The sequence below is a fragment of the Taudactylus pleione genome, unplaced genomic scaffold (assembly GCF_031769625.1).
Source record: "Taudactylus pleione unplaced genomic scaffold, aTauple2 ptg000050l, whole genome shotgun sequence".
NCBI lineage: Eukaryota > Metazoa > Chordata > Amphibia > Anura > Myobatrachidae > Taudactylus > Taudactylus pleione.
In genome coordinates, this window is record NW_028284452.1 from 1,187,578 (window position 1) to 1,201,555 (window position 13,978).

Below are 13,978 nucleotides of genomic sequence, written 5' to 3' on the forward strand. Positions count from 1 at the left end.
CTCTTCCAGGTTCAATACTTTTCCGTCCCCACAGAGGCAGTTTCTGTAGTGTAGTTGTTATCACGATCGCCTAACACGCGAAAGGTCACCAGTTTGAAAGTTGGCAGAAACATACTTTTACTTTCAATACTTTTCTGTCCCCGCAGAGGCTGTCTCTGTAGTGGAGTGGTTATCACGTTCGCCTAACACGCGAAAGGTCCCCAGTTTGAAGCTGGGCAGAAAATTTTTTTTTACTTATGATTTTAGGATTTTTCTGTTACTATTAGCAAAAAAAATATTTTTGAAATCCCATATGCAAATTGCACTTCCGAGTTTAATTCTTTTCTGTTCCCCAAGAGGCAGTTTTTGTAGTGTAGTGGTTATCACATTCATCTCATATGCGAAAGGTCCTCAGTTTGAAAGTGGGCAGAAACATACTTTTACTTTATGATTTTAAGAGTATTCTGTTACTATGGCTCTTCCAGGTGCAATACTTTTCCATTCTCGCAGAGGTAGTTTCTGTAGTGTAGTGGTTGTCACGTTTGCCTCACACGCAAAAGGTCCCCAGTTCGAAACTGGGCAGAAACATACTTTTACGTTATGATTTTAAGAGTATTCTGTTACTATGGCTCTTCCAGGTTCAATACTTTCCGTCCCCACAGAGGCAGTTTCTGTAGTGTAGTGGTTATCACATTCGCCTAACACACAAAAGGTCCCCAGTTTGAAAGTGGGCAAAAACATACTTTTACTTTATGATTTTATGAGGATTCTGTTACTATGGGTCTTCCAGGTTCAATACTTTTCCACCTCCAAAGATGCAGTTTCTGTAGTGTAGTGGTTATCACATTTGCATAACACGTGAAAGGTCCCCAGTTCGAAACTAGATAGAAACATTTTTATTATTTATGATTTTAGGATTTTTCTGATACTAGTAGCAGAAAAAATATTTTTGAAAGCCCATATGCAAATTTCACTTCCAAGTTTAATTCTTTTCCGTTCCCCAAGAGGCTGTTTCTGTAGTGTAGTGGTTATCATGTTCATCTCATATGCGAAAGGTCCTCTGTTTGAAAGTGGGGCAGAAACATACTTTTACATTATGATTTTAAGAGTATTCTGTTACTAAGGCTCTTCCAGGTTCAATACTTTGCCACTCCACAAGAGGCTGTTTCTGTAGTGTAGTGGTTATCACGTTCATCTCATATGCGAAAGGTCCTCTGTTTGAAAGTGGGCAGAAACATACTTTTACTTTATGATTTTTTGAGGATTCTGTTACAATGGGTATTCCAGGTTCAATACTTTTCCATCCCCGCAGAGGCAGTTTCTGTAGTGTAGTGGTTATCACGTTCACCTCACACGCGAGAAGTCCCCAGTTCGAAACTGGGCAGAAACTTACTTTTATGTTATGATTTTAAGAGTATTCTGTTACTATGGCTCTTCCAGGTGCAATACTTTTCCGTCCCCACAGAGGCAGTTTCTGTAGTGTAGTGGTTATCACATTTGCCTAACACGCGAAAGGTCCCCAGTTTGAAAGTGGGCAAAAACATACTTTTACTTTATGAGTTTATGAGGATTCTTTTACTATGGGTCTTCCATGTTCAATACTTTTCTGTCCCCGCAGAGGCAGTTTCTGTAGTGTAGTGGTTATCACGTAAGCCTCACACGCGAAAGGTCCCCAGTTTGAAAGCGGGCAGAAACATAATTTTACTTTCAATACTTTTCCGTCCACGCAGAGACAGTTTCTGTAGTGTAGTGGTTATCACGTTTGCCTCAGACACGAAAGGTCCCCAGTTTGAAAGTGGGCAGAAACATACTTTTACTTTATGATTTTATGAGGATACTGTTACTATGGGTTTTCCAGGTTCAATACTTTCCCATCCTCGCAGAGGCAGTTTCTGTAGTGTAGTGGTTATCACGTTCGCCTCACACGCGAAAAGTCCCCAGTTCGAAACTGGGCAGAAACATACTTTTACGTTATGATTTTAATAGTATTCTGTTACTATGGCTCTTCCAGGTGCAATACTTTTCCGTCCCCACAGAGGCAGTTTCTGTAGTGTAGAGGTTATCACATTCGCCTAACACGCGAAAGGTCCCCAGTTTGAAAGTGGGCAAAAACATACTTTTACTTTATGATTTTATGAGGATTCTTTTACTTTGGGTCTTCCATGTTCAATACTTTTCTGTCCCCGCAGATGCAGTTTCTGTAGTGTAGTGGTTATCACGTTAGCCTCACACGCGAAAGGTCCCCAGTTTGAAAGTGGGCAGAAACATACTTTTACTTTCAATACTTTTCCATCCACACAGAGACAGTTTCTGTAGTGTAGTGGTTATCACGTTTGCCTAACACGCGAAAGGTCCCCAGTTTGAAGCTGGGCAGAAACTTTTTTTTTACTTATGATTTTAGGATTTTTCTGTTACTATTAGCAGAAAAAATATTTTTGAAATCCCATATGCAAATTGCACTTCCGAGTTTAATTCTTTTCTGTTCCCCAAGAGGCAGTTTTTGTAGTGTAGTGGTTATCACATTCATCTCATATGCGAAAGGTCCTCAGTTTGAAAGTGGGCAGAAACATACTTTTACTTTATGATTTTAAGAGTATTCTGTTACTATGGCTCTTCCAGGTGCAATACTTTTCCATTCTCGCAGAGGTAGTTTCTGTAGTGTAGTGGTTGTCACGTTTGCCTCACACGCAAAAGGTCCCCAGTTCGAAACTGGGCAGAAACATACTTTTACGTCATGATTTTAAGAGTATTCTGTTACTATGGCTCTTCCAGGTTCAATACTTTCCATCCCCACAGAGGCAGTTTCTGTAGTGTAGTGGTTATCACATTCGCCTAACACACAAAAGGTCGCCAGTTTGAAAGTGGGCAAAAACATACTTTTACTTTATGATTTTATGAGGATTCTGTTACTATGAGTCTTCCAGGTTCAATTGTTTTCCACCTCCAAAGATGCAGTTTCTGTAGTGTAGTGGTTATCACATTTGCCTAACACGCGAAAGGTCCCCAGTTCGAAACTGGACAGAACCACTTTTATTATTTATGATTTTAGGATTTTTCTGATACTAGTAGCAGAAAAAATATTTTTGAAAGCCCATATGCAAATTTCACTTCCAAGTTTAATTCTTTTCCGTTCCCCAAGAGGCAGTTTTTGTAGTGTAGTGGTTATCACATTCATCTCATATGCGAAAGGTCCTCAGTTTGAAAGTAGGCAGAAACATACTTTTACTTTATGATTTTATTAGTATTCTGTTACTATGGCTCTTCCAGGTTCAATACTTTGCGACTCCACAAGAGGCTGTTTCTGTAGTGTAGTGGTTATCACGTTCATCTCATATGCGATAGGTCCTCAGTTTGAAAGTTGGCAGAAACATTCTTTTACTTTATGATTTTATGAGGATACTGTTACTATGGGTCTTCCAGGTTCAATACTTTTCCATCCCCACAGAGGCAGTTTCTGTAGTGTAGTGGTTATCACGTTCGCCTAACACGCGAAAGGTCCCCAGTACGAAACCGGGCAGAAACATTTTTTTTTTTTTATGATTTTAGGATTTTTCTGATACTAGTAGCAGAAAAAATATTTTTGAAAGAACATATGCAAATTGCACTTCCAAGTTTAATTCTTTTCCGTTCCCCAAGAGGCAGATTTTGTAGTGTAGTGGTTATCATATTCATCTCATATGCGAAGGTCCTCAGTTTGAAAGTAGGCAGAAACATACTTTTACTTCATGATTTTATGAGGATTCTGTTACTATGGGTCTTCCAGGTTCAATACTTTTCCGTCCCCACAGAGGCAGTTTCTGTAGTGTAGTGGTTATCCCGTTCGCCTAACACGCGAAAGGTCCTCAGTTTGAAAGTGGGCAGAAAATTTCTTTTTATCTACGATTTTTCTGTTACTATTAGCAGAAAAAATATTTTTGAAAGCCCATATGCAAATTGCACTTCCAGGTTTCATTCTTTTCCATTCCCCAAGAGGCAGTTTCTGTAGTGTAGTGGTTAACACGTTCATCTCATAAGCGAAAGATCCTCAGTTTGAAAGTGGGGCTGAAACATAATTTTACATTTTGATTTTAAGAGTATTCTGTTACTATGGCTCTTCCAGGTTCAATACTTTGCCGCACCACAAGAGGCTGTTTCTGTAGTGTAGTGGTTATCACGTTCGCATCACACGCGAAAAGTCCCCAGTTCAAGACTGGGCAGAAACATACTTTTATGTTTTGATTTTAAGAGTATTCTGTTACTATGGCTCTTCCAGGTGTAATACTTTTCTGTCCTCGCAGAGGCAGTTTCTGTAGTGTAGTGGTTATCACGTTTGCCTCACACGCAAAAGGTCTCCAGTTCGAAACTGGGCAGAAACATACTTTTACGTTATGATTTTAAGAGTATTCTGTTACTATGGCTCGTCCAGGTTCAATACTTTCCGTCCCCACAGAGGCAGTTTCTGTAGTGTAGTGGTTATCACATTCGCCTAACACACAAAAGGTCCCCAGTTTGAAAGTTGGCAAAAACATACTTTTACTTTATGATTTTATGAGGATTCTGTTACTATGGATCTTCCAGGTTCAATACTTTTCCATCTCCAAAGGTGCAGTTTCTGTAGTGTAGTGGTTATCACATTCACCAAACACGCGAAAGGTCCCCAGTTCGAAACTGGGCAGAAACATTTTTATTATTTATGATTTTAGGATTTTTCTGTTACTAGTAGCATAAAAAATATTTTTGAAAGCCCATATGCAAATTGCACTTCCAAGTTTAACTCTTTTCCGTTCCCCAAGAGGCAGATTTTGTAGTGTAGTGGTTATCACATTCATCTCATATGCGAAGGTCCTCAGTTTGAAAGTAGGCAGAAACATACTTTTACTTCATGATTTTATGAGGATTCTTTTACTATGGGTCTTCCAGGTTCAATACTTTTCCGTCCTCGCAGAAGCAGTTTCTGTAGTGTAGTGGTTATCACGTTTGCCTCCCATGCGAAAGGTCCCCTGTTCGAAACTGGGCAGAAACATACTTTTACATTATGATTTTATGAGTACTCTGTTACTATGGGTCTTCAAGGTTCAATACTTTTGTATTACAAAAAGGGGCTGTTTCTGTAGTGTAGTGGTTATCACGTTCACCTCACACGCAAAATGTCCCTAGTTCGAAACTGGGCAGAAACATACTTTTACGGTTTGATTTTAAGAGTATTCTGTTACTATGGCTCTTCCAGGTTCAATACTTTTCCGTCCCCACAGAGGCAGTTTCTGTAGTGTAGTGGTTATCCCGTTCGCCTAACACGCGAAAGGTCCCCAGTTTGAAAGTGGGCAGAAACATACTTTTACTTTCAATACTTTTCCATCCCCGCAGAGGCAGTTTCTGTAGTGTAGTGGTTATCACGATCGCCTAACACGGGAAAGGTCCCCAGTTTGAAACTGGGCAGAAACTTTTTTTTTATATATGATTTTAAGATTTTTCTGTTACTATTAGCAGAAAAAATATTTTTGAAAGCCCATATGCAAATTGCACTTCCGAGTTTAATTCTTTTCAGTTCTCCATGAGGCAGTTTTTGTAGTGTAGTGGTTATCATATTCATCTCATATGCAAAAGGTCCTCAGTTTGAAAGTAGGCAGAAACATTCTTTTACTTTATGATTTTATTCGTATTCTGTTACTATGGCTCTTCCAGGTTCTATATTTTTCCGTTGGCACAGACGCAGTTTCTGTAGTGTAGTGGATATCACGTTCGCCTAACACGCAAAAAGTTCCCAGTTTGAAACTGGGGAGAAAATTTCTTTTTATTTAGGATTTTTCTGTTACTATGAGCAGAAAAAATATTTTTGAAAGCCCATATGCAAATTGCACTTCCAGGTTTCATTCTTTTCCATTCCCCAAGAGGCAGTTTCTGTAGTGTAGTGGTTATCACGTTCATCTCATATGCGAAAGATCCTCAGTTTGAAAGTGGGGCAGAAACATACTTTTACATTATGATTTTAAGAGTATTCTGTTACTATGGCTCTTCCAGGTTCAATACTTTGCCACTCCACAAGAGGCTGTTTCTGTAGTGTAGTGGTTATCACGTTCGCCTAACACGCGAAATGTCCCCTGTTTGAAACTGGGCAGAAATTTATTTTATATTTAGGATTTTTCTGTTACTATTAGCAGAAAAAATATTTTTGAAAGCCCATATGCAAATTGCACTTCCAAGTTTAATTCTTTTCCGTTCCCCAAGAGGCAGTTTTTGTAGTGTAGTGGTTATCACATTCATCTCATATGCGAAAGGTCCTCAGTTTGAAAGTGGGCAGAAACATACTTTTACTTTATGATTTTATGAGTATTCTGTTACTATGGGTATTCCACTTTTGTGTTAAGAAAAGGGGCTGTTTCTGTAGTGTAGTGGTTATCACGTTCACCTCACACGCGAAAGATCCCCAGTTCAAAACTGGGCAGAAACATACTTTTACGTTATGATTTTAAGAGTATTCTGTTACTATGGCTCTTCCAGGTTCAATACTTTTGCGTCCCCACAGAGGCAGTTTCTGTACTGTAGTGGTTATCATGTTCGCCTAACACGCGAAAGGTCCCCAGTTTGATAGTGGGCAGAAACATACTTTTGCCTTCAATACTTTTCCATCCCCGCAGAGGCAGTTTCTGTAGTGTAGTGGTTATCACGTTTGCCTCACATGCGAAAGGTCCCCAGTCCGAAACTGGGCAGAAACCTACTTTTACGTTATGATTTTAAGAGTATTCTGTTACTATGGCTCTTCCAGGTTCTATACTTTTCCTTTGGCACAGACGCAGTTTCTGTAGTGTAGTGGTTATCACGTTCGCCTCACCCGCGAAAGGTTCCCAGTTTGAAAGTGGGCAGAAACATACTTTTACGTTATGATTTTAAGAGTATTCTGTTACTATGGCTCTTCCAGGTTCAATACTTTTCCGTACCCACAGAGGCAGTTTCTGTAGTGTATTGGTTATCATATTCATCTCATATGCGAAAGGTCCTCAGTTTGAAAGTAGGCAGAAACATACTTTTACTTTATGATTTTATGAGGATTCTGTTACTATGGGTCTTCCAGGTTCAATACTTTTCAGTCCCCGCAGAGGCAGTTTCTGTAGTGTAGTGGTTATCACGTTCGCCTCACCCGCGAAAGGTCCCCAGTTTGAAAGTGGGCAGAAACATACTTTTAGTTTATGATTTTATGAGGATTCTGTTACTATGGGTCTTCCAGATTCAATACTTTTCAGTCCCCGCACAGGCAGTTTCTGTAGTGTGGTGGTTATCATGTTTACCTCACCCACAAAAGGTCCTCAGTTTGAAAGTGGGCAGAAACATACTTTTACTTTATGATTTTATGAGGATACTGTTACTATGGTGCTTCCAGGTTCAATACTTTTCCAACCCCACAGAGGCAGTTTCTGTAGTGTAGTGGTTATCATGTTCGCCTAACACGCGAAAGGTCCCCAGTTTGAAACTGGGTAGAAACTTTTTTTTTATTTATGATTTTAGGATTTTTCTGTTACTATTAGCTGAAAAAATATTTTTGAAAGCCCATATGCAAATTGCACTTCCGAGTTTAATTCTTTTCAGTTCTCCAAGAGGCAGTTTTTGTAGTGTAGTGGTTATCATATTCATCTCATATGCGAAAGGTCCTCAGTTTGAAAGTAGGCAGAAACATACTTTTACTTTATGATTTTATTAGTATTCTGTTACTATGGCTCTTCCAGGTTCTATACTTTTCCGTTGGCACAGACGCAGTTTCTGTAGTGTAGTGGTTATCACGTTCGCCTAACACGCAAAAAGTTCCCAGTTTGAAACTTGGCAGAAAATTTCTTTTTATTTAGGATTTTTCTGTTACTATTAGCAGAAAAAATATTTTTGAAAGCCCATATGCAAATTGCACTTCCAGGTTTCATTCTTTTCCATTCCCAAAGAGGCAGTTTCTGTAGTGTAGTGGTTATCACGTTCATCTCATATGCAAAAGATCCTCAGTTTGAAAGTGGGGCAGAAACATACTTTTACATTATGATTTTAAGAGTATTCTGTTACTATGGCTCTTCCAGGTTCAATACTTTGCCACTCCACATGAGGCTATTTCTGTAGTGTAGTGGTTATCACGTTCACCTAACACGCGAAAGGTCCCCTGTTTGTAACTGGGCAGAAATTTATTTTTTATTTAGGATTTTTCTGTTACTATTAGCAGAAAAAATATTTTTGAAAGCCCATATGCAAATTGCATTTCCAAGTTTAATTCTATTCCATTCCCCAAGAGGCAGTTTTTGTAGTGTAGTGGTTATCACATGCATCTCATATGCGAAAGGTCCTCAGTTTGAAAGTTGGCAGAAACATACTTTTACTTTATGATTTTATGAGGATTCTGTTACTATGGGTCTTCCAGGTTCAATACTTTTCCAAACCCACAGAGGCAGTTTCTGTAGTGTAGTGGTTATCACATTCGCCTCACCCGCGAAAGGTCTCCAGTTCGAAACTGGGCAGAAACATACTTTTACGTTATGATTTTAAGAGTATTCTGTTACTATGGCTCTTCCAGGTTCAATACTTTTCCGTACCCACAGAGGCAGTTTCTGTAGTGTAGTGGTTATCACATTCGTCTCACACGCGAAAGGTCCCCAGTTTGAAAGTGGGCAGAAACATACTTTTACTTTATGATTTTATGAGGATACTGTTACTATGGGTCTTCCAGGTTCAATACTTTTCCAAACCCGCAGAGGCAGTTTCTGTAGTGTAGTGGTTATCACGTTCGCCTAACACGCGAAAAGTGCCCCAGTTCGAAACTGGGCAGAAACTTTTTTTTTATATATGATTTTATGATTTTTCTGTTACTAGTAGCAGAAAAAATATTTTTGAAAGCCCATATGCAAATTGCACATCCTAGTTTAATTCTTTTCCTTTCCCCAAGAGGCAGTTTTTGTAGTGTAGTGGTTATCACATTCATCTCATATGCGAAAGGTCCTCAGTTTGAAAGTGGGCAGAAACATACTTTACTTTATGATTTTATGAGGATTCTGTTACTATGGGTCTTCCAGGTCAATACTTTTCAGTCCCCGCAGAGGCAGTTTCTGTAGTGTAGTGGTTATCACGTTCGCCTAACACTCAAAAAGTTCCCATTTTGAAACTGGGCAGAAAATTTCATTTTATTTAGGATTTTTCTGTTACTATTAGCAGAAAAAATATTTTTGAAAGCCCATATGCAAATTGCACTTCCAGGCTTAATTCTTTTCCATTCCCCAAGAGGCAGTTTCTGTAGTGTAGTGGTTATCACATTCATCTCATATGCGAAAGATCCTCAGTTTGAAAGTGGGGCAGAAACATACTATTACATTATGATTTTAAGAGTATTCTGTTACTATGGCTCTTCCAGGTTCAATACTTTGCCACTATAAAAAGGCTGTTTCTGTAGTGTAGTGGTTATCACGTTCATCTCATATGCGAAAGGTCCTCAGTTTGAAAGTGGGCAGAAACATACTTTTACTTTATGATTTTTTGAGGATTCTGTTACTATGGGTCTTCCAGGTTCAATACTTTTCCGTACCCACAGAGGCAGTTTCTGTAGTGTAGGGTTATCACATTCGTCTCACACGTGAAAGGTCCCCAGTTTGAAAGTGGGCAGAAACATACTTTTACTTTATGATTTTATGAGGATACTGTTACTATGGGTCTTCCAGGTTCAATACTTTTCGAAACCCGCAGAGGCAGTTTCTGTAGTGTTGTGGTTATCACGTTCGCCTAACACGCGAAAAGTGCCTCAGTTCGAAACTGGGCAGAAACTTTTTTTTTATTTATTATTTTATGATTTTTCTGTTACTAGTAGCAGAAAAAATATTTTTGAAAGCCCATATGCAAATTGCACATCCTAGTTTAATTCTATTCCTTTCCCCAATAGGCAGTTTTTGTAGTGTAGTGGTTATCACATTCATCTCATATGCGAAAGGTCCTCAGTTTGAAAGTGGGCAGAAACATACTTTACTTTATGATTTTATGAGGATTCTGTTACTATGGGTCTTCCAGGTCAATACTTTTCAGTCCCCGCAGAGGCAGTTTCTGTAGTGTAGTGGTTATCACGTTCGCCTAACACTCAAAAAGTTCCCATTTTGAAACTGGGCAGAAAATTTAATTTTATTTAGGATTTTTCTGTTACTATTAGCAGAAAAAATATTTTTGAAAGCCCATATGCAAATTGCACTTCCAGGCTTAATTCTTTTCCATTCCCCAAGAGGCAGTTTCTGTAGTGTAGTGGTTATCACATTCATCTCATATGCGAAAGATCCTCAGTTTGAAAGTGGGGCAGAAACATACTATTACATTATGATTTTAAGAGTATTCTGTTACTATGGCTCTTCCAGGTTCAATACTTTGCCACTATAAAAAGGCTGTTTCTGTAGTGTAGTGGTTATCACGTTCATCTCATATGCGAAAGGTCCTCAGTTTGAAAGTGGGCAGAAACATACTTTTACTTTATGATTTTTTGAGGATTCTGTTACTATGGGTCTTCCAGGTTCAATACTTTTCCATACCCAAGCATGCAGTTTCTGTAGTGTAGTGGTTATCACATTTGAGTAACACGCGAAAGGTCCCCAGTTTGAAACTGGGCAGAAACATTTTTTTATTTATGATTTTAGGATTTTTCTGTTACTATTAGCAGAAAAAATATTTTTGAAAGCCCATATGCAAATTGCACATCCAGGTTTAATTCTTTTCTGTTCCCCAAGAGGCAGTTTCTGTAGTGTAGTGTTTATCACGTTCATCCCATATGCGAAAGATCCTCAGTTTGAAAGTGGGCAGAAACATACTTTTACTTTATGATTTTAAGAGTATTCTGTTACTATGGCTCTTCCAGGTTCAATACTTTTCCGTCCCCACAGAGGCAGTTTCTGTACTGTAGTGGTTATCATGTTCGCCTAACACGCGAAAGGTCCCCAGTTTGATAGTGGGCAGAAACATACTTTTGCCTTCAATACTTTTCCATCCCCGCAGAGGCAGTTTCTGTAGTGTAGTGGTTATCACGTTTGCCTCACATGCGAAAGGTCCCCAGTTCGAAACTGGGCAGAAACCTACTTTTACGTTATGATTTTAAGAGTATTCTGTTACTATGGGTCTTCCAGGTTCAATACTTTTCAGTCCCCGCAGAGGCAGTTTCTGAAGTGTAGTGGTTATCACGTTTGCCTCACATGCGAAAGGTCCCCAGTTCGAAACTGGGCAGAAACCTACTTTTACTTTATGATTTTAAGAGTATTCTGTTACTATGGCTCTTCCAGGTTCAATACTTTTCCGTACCCACAGAGGCACTTTCTGTAGTGTAGTGGTTATCACATTCGCCTCACCCGCGAAAGGTCCCCAGTTTGAAAGTGGGCAGAAACATACTTTTACTTTATGAGTTTATGAGGATACTGTTACTATGGGTCTTCCAGGTTCAATACTTTTCCAACCCCGCAGAGGCAGTTTCTGTAGTGTAGTGGTTATCACATTCGCCTAACACGCGAAAGGTCCCCAGTTCGAAACTGGGCAGAAACATTTTTTTTATTTATGATTTTAGGATTTTTCTGTTACTAGCAGCAGAAAAAATATTTTTGAAAGCCCATATGCAAATTGCACTTCCAAGTTTAATTCTTTTCCATTCCCCAAGAGACAGTTTTTGTAGTGTAGTGGTTATCACATTCATCTCATATGCGAATGGTCCTCAGTTTGAAAGTAGGCAAAAACATACTTTTACTTTATGATTTTATGAGTATTCTGTTACTATGGGTCTTCCACTTTTGTGTTAAGAAAAGGGACTGTTTCTGTAGTGTAGTGGTTATCACGTTCGCCTCACACGCGAAAGGTCCCCTGTTTGAAACTGGGCAGAAACTTACTTTTACTTTATGATTTTAAGAGTATTCTGTTACTATGGCTCTTCCCGGTTAAATACTTTTCCAACCCCACAGAGGCAGTTTCTGTAGTGTAGTGGTTATCACGTTCGCCTAACACGCGAAAGGTCCCCAGTTTGATAGTGGGCAGAAACATACTTTTACTTTCAATACTTTTCCATCCCTGCAGAGGCAGTTTCTGTAGTGTAGTGGTTATCACATTCGCCTAATGCGCGAAAGGTCCCCAGTTTGAAACTGGGCAGAAACTTTTTTTTTATTTATGATTTTAGGATTTTTCTGTTACTATTAGCAGAAAAAATATTTTTGAAAGCCCATATGCAAATTGCACTTCCGAGTCTAATTCTTTTCAGTTCTCCATGAGGCAGTTTTTGTAGTGTAGTGGTTATCATATTCATCTCATATGCGAAAGGTCCTTAGTTTGAAAGTAGGCAGAAACATACTTTTACTTTATGATTTTATTAGTATACTGTTACTATGGCTCTTCCAGGTTCTATACTTTTCCGTTGGCACAGATGCAGTTTCTGTAGTGTAGTTGTTATCACATTCGCCTCACACGCGAAAGGTCCCCAGTTTGAAAGTGGGCAGAAACATACTTTTACTTTATGATTTTATGAGGATACTGTTACTATGGGTCTTCCAGGTTCAATACTTTTCCAACCCCACAGAGGCAGTTCTGTAGTGTAGTGGTTATCACGTTCGCCTAACACTCAAAAAGTTCCCATTTTGAAACTGGGCAGAAAATTTCATTTTATTTAGGATTTTTCTGTTACTATTAGCAGAAAAAATATTTTTGAAAGCCCATATGCAAATTGCACATCCAAGTTTAATTCTTTTCCTTTCCACAAGAGGCAGTTTTTGTAGTGTAGTGGTTATCACATTCATCTCATATGCGAAAGGTCCTCAGTTTGAAAGTGGGCAGAAACATACTCTTACTTTATGATTTTATGAGGATTCTGTTACTATGGCTCTTCCAGGTTCAATACTTTGCCACTCCACAAGAGGCTGTTTCTGTAGTGTAGTGGTTATCACGTTCGCCTAACACGCGAAATGACCCCTGTTTGAAACTGGGCAGAAATTTATTTTATATTTAGGATTTTTCTGTTACTATTAGCAGAAAAAATATTTTTGAAAGCCCATATGCAAATTGCACTTCCAAGTTTAATTCTTTTCCATTCCCCAAGAGGCAGTTTTTGTAGTGTAGTGGTTATCACATTCATCTCATATGCGAAAGGTCCTCAGTTTGAAAGTGGGCAGAAACATACTTTTACTTTATGATTTTATGAGTATTCTGTTACTATGGGTATTCCACTTTTGTGTTAAGAAAAGGGGCTGTTTCTGTAGTGTAGTGGTTATCACGTTCGCCTCACACGCGAAAGATCCCCAGTTCGAAACTGGGCAGAAACATACTTTTACGTTATGATTTTAAGAGTATTCTGTTACTATGGCTCTTCCAGGTTCAATACTTTTCCGTCCCCACAGAGGCAGTTTCTGTACTGTAGTGGTTATCATGTTCGCCTAACACGCGAAAGGTCCCCAGTTTGATAGTGGGCAGAAACATACTTTTGCCTTCAATACTTTTCCATCCCCGCAGAGGCAGTTTCTGTAGTGTAGTGGTTATCACGTTTGCCTCACATGCGAAAGGTCCCCAGTTCGAAACTGGGCAGAAACCTACTTTTACTTTATGATTTTAAGAGTATTCTGTTACTATGGCTCTTCCAGGTTCAATACTTTTCCGTACCCACAGAGGCACTTTCTGTAGTGTAGTGGTTATCACATTCGCCTCACACGCGAAAGGTCCTCAGTTTGAAAGTGGGCAGAAACATTCTTTTACTTTATGATTTTATGAGGATACTGTTACTATGGGTCTTCCAGGTTCAATAATTTTCCATCCCTGCAGAGGCAGTTTCTGTAGTGTAGTGGTTATCACGTTCGCCTAACACGCGAAAGGTCCCCTGTACGAAACTGGGCAGAAAGATTTTTTTTTTTTTATGATTTTAGGATTTTTCTGATACTAGTAGCAGAAAAAATATTTTTGAAAGCCCATATGCAAATTGCACTTCCAAGTTTAATTCTTTTCCGTTCCCCAAGAGGCAGATTTTGTAGTGTAGTGGTTATCACATTCATCTCATATGCGAAGGTCCTCA

The 13,978-nt window shown here is 39.0% G+C and overlaps 16 non-coding genes across 16 annotated transcripts; all 16 read left to right on the top strand.

Annotated features, from left to right (window-relative positions):
* The first annotated feature begins 494 nt into the window (after nt 1–494).
* TRNAV-CAC (transfer RNA valine (anticodon CAC)) lies at nt 495–567 on the top strand. Its single transcript has one exon. It is a non-coding gene; the product is annotated as a tRNA-Val (tRNA).
* A 1,300-nt stretch (nt 568–1,867) lies between these two features.
* Nucleotides 1,868–1,940, top strand: TRNAV-CAC (transfer RNA valine (anticodon CAC)). The gene has a single exon. It is a non-coding gene; the product is annotated as a tRNA-Val (tRNA).
* Nucleotides 1,941–2,285: 345 nt separating this feature from the next.
* On the top strand, nt 2,286–2,358 carry TRNAV-AAC (transfer RNA valine (anticodon AAC)). The gene has a single exon. It is a non-coding gene; the product is annotated as a tRNA-Val (tRNA).
* Nucleotides 2,359–2,628: 270 nt separating this feature from the next.
* Nucleotides 2,629–2,701, top strand: TRNAV-CAC (transfer RNA valine (anticodon CAC)). Its single transcript has one exon. It is a non-coding gene; the product is annotated as a tRNA-Val (tRNA).
* A 728-nt stretch (nt 2,702–3,429) lies between these two features.
* Nucleotides 3,430–3,502, top strand: TRNAV-AAC (transfer RNA valine (anticodon AAC)). The gene has a single exon. It is a non-coding gene; the product is annotated as a tRNA-Val (tRNA).
* A 759-nt stretch (nt 3,503–4,261) lies between these two features.
* TRNAV-CAC (transfer RNA valine (anticodon CAC)) lies at nt 4,262–4,334 on the top strand. The gene has a single exon. It is a non-coding gene; the product is annotated as a tRNA-Val (tRNA).
* A 232-nt stretch (nt 4,335–4,566) lies between these two features.
* TRNAV-AAC (transfer RNA valine (anticodon AAC)) lies at nt 4,567–4,639 on the top strand. Its single transcript has one exon. It is a non-coding gene; the product is annotated as a tRNA-Val (tRNA).
* A 269-nt stretch (nt 4,640–4,908) lies between these two features.
* On the top strand, nt 4,909–4,981 carry TRNAG-CCC (transfer RNA glycine (anticodon CCC)). Its single transcript has one exon. It is a non-coding gene; the product is annotated as a tRNA-Gly (tRNA).
* Nucleotides 4,982–6,333: 1,352 nt separating this feature from the next.
* TRNAV-CAC (transfer RNA valine (anticodon CAC)) lies at nt 6,334–6,406 on the top strand. Its single transcript has one exon. It is a non-coding gene; the product is annotated as a tRNA-Val (tRNA).
* Nucleotides 6,407–7,363: 957 nt separating this feature from the next.
* On the top strand, nt 7,364–7,436 carry TRNAV-AAC (transfer RNA valine (anticodon AAC)). Its single transcript has one exon. It is a non-coding gene; the product is annotated as a tRNA-Val (tRNA).
* Nucleotides 7,437–8,683: 1,247 nt separating this feature from the next.
* Nucleotides 8,684–8,757, top strand: TRNAV-AAC (transfer RNA valine (anticodon AAC)). The gene has a single exon. It is a non-coding gene; the product is annotated as a tRNA-Val (tRNA).
* A 2,192-nt stretch (nt 8,758–10,949) lies between these two features.
* On the top strand, nt 10,950–11,022 carry TRNAV-CAC (transfer RNA valine (anticodon CAC)). The gene has a single exon. It is a non-coding gene; the product is annotated as a tRNA-Val (tRNA).
* Nucleotides 11,023–11,408: 386 nt separating this feature from the next.
* On the top strand, nt 11,409–11,481 carry TRNAV-AAC (transfer RNA valine (anticodon AAC)). Its single transcript has one exon. It is a non-coding gene; the product is annotated as a tRNA-Val (tRNA).
* Nucleotides 11,482–11,896: 415 nt separating this feature from the next.
* TRNAV-AAC (transfer RNA valine (anticodon AAC)) lies at nt 11,897–11,969 on the top strand. Its single transcript has one exon. It is a non-coding gene; the product is annotated as a tRNA-Val (tRNA).
* A 1,196-nt stretch (nt 11,970–13,165) lies between these two features.
* TRNAV-CAC (transfer RNA valine (anticodon CAC)) lies at nt 13,166–13,238 on the top strand. The gene has a single exon. It is a non-coding gene; the product is annotated as a tRNA-Val (tRNA).
* Nucleotides 13,239–13,430: 192 nt separating this feature from the next.
* Nucleotides 13,431–13,503, top strand: TRNAV-CAC (transfer RNA valine (anticodon CAC)). The gene has a single exon. It is a non-coding gene; the product is annotated as a tRNA-Val (tRNA).
* The last annotated feature ends 475 nt before the right edge of the window (nt 13,504–13,978 follow it).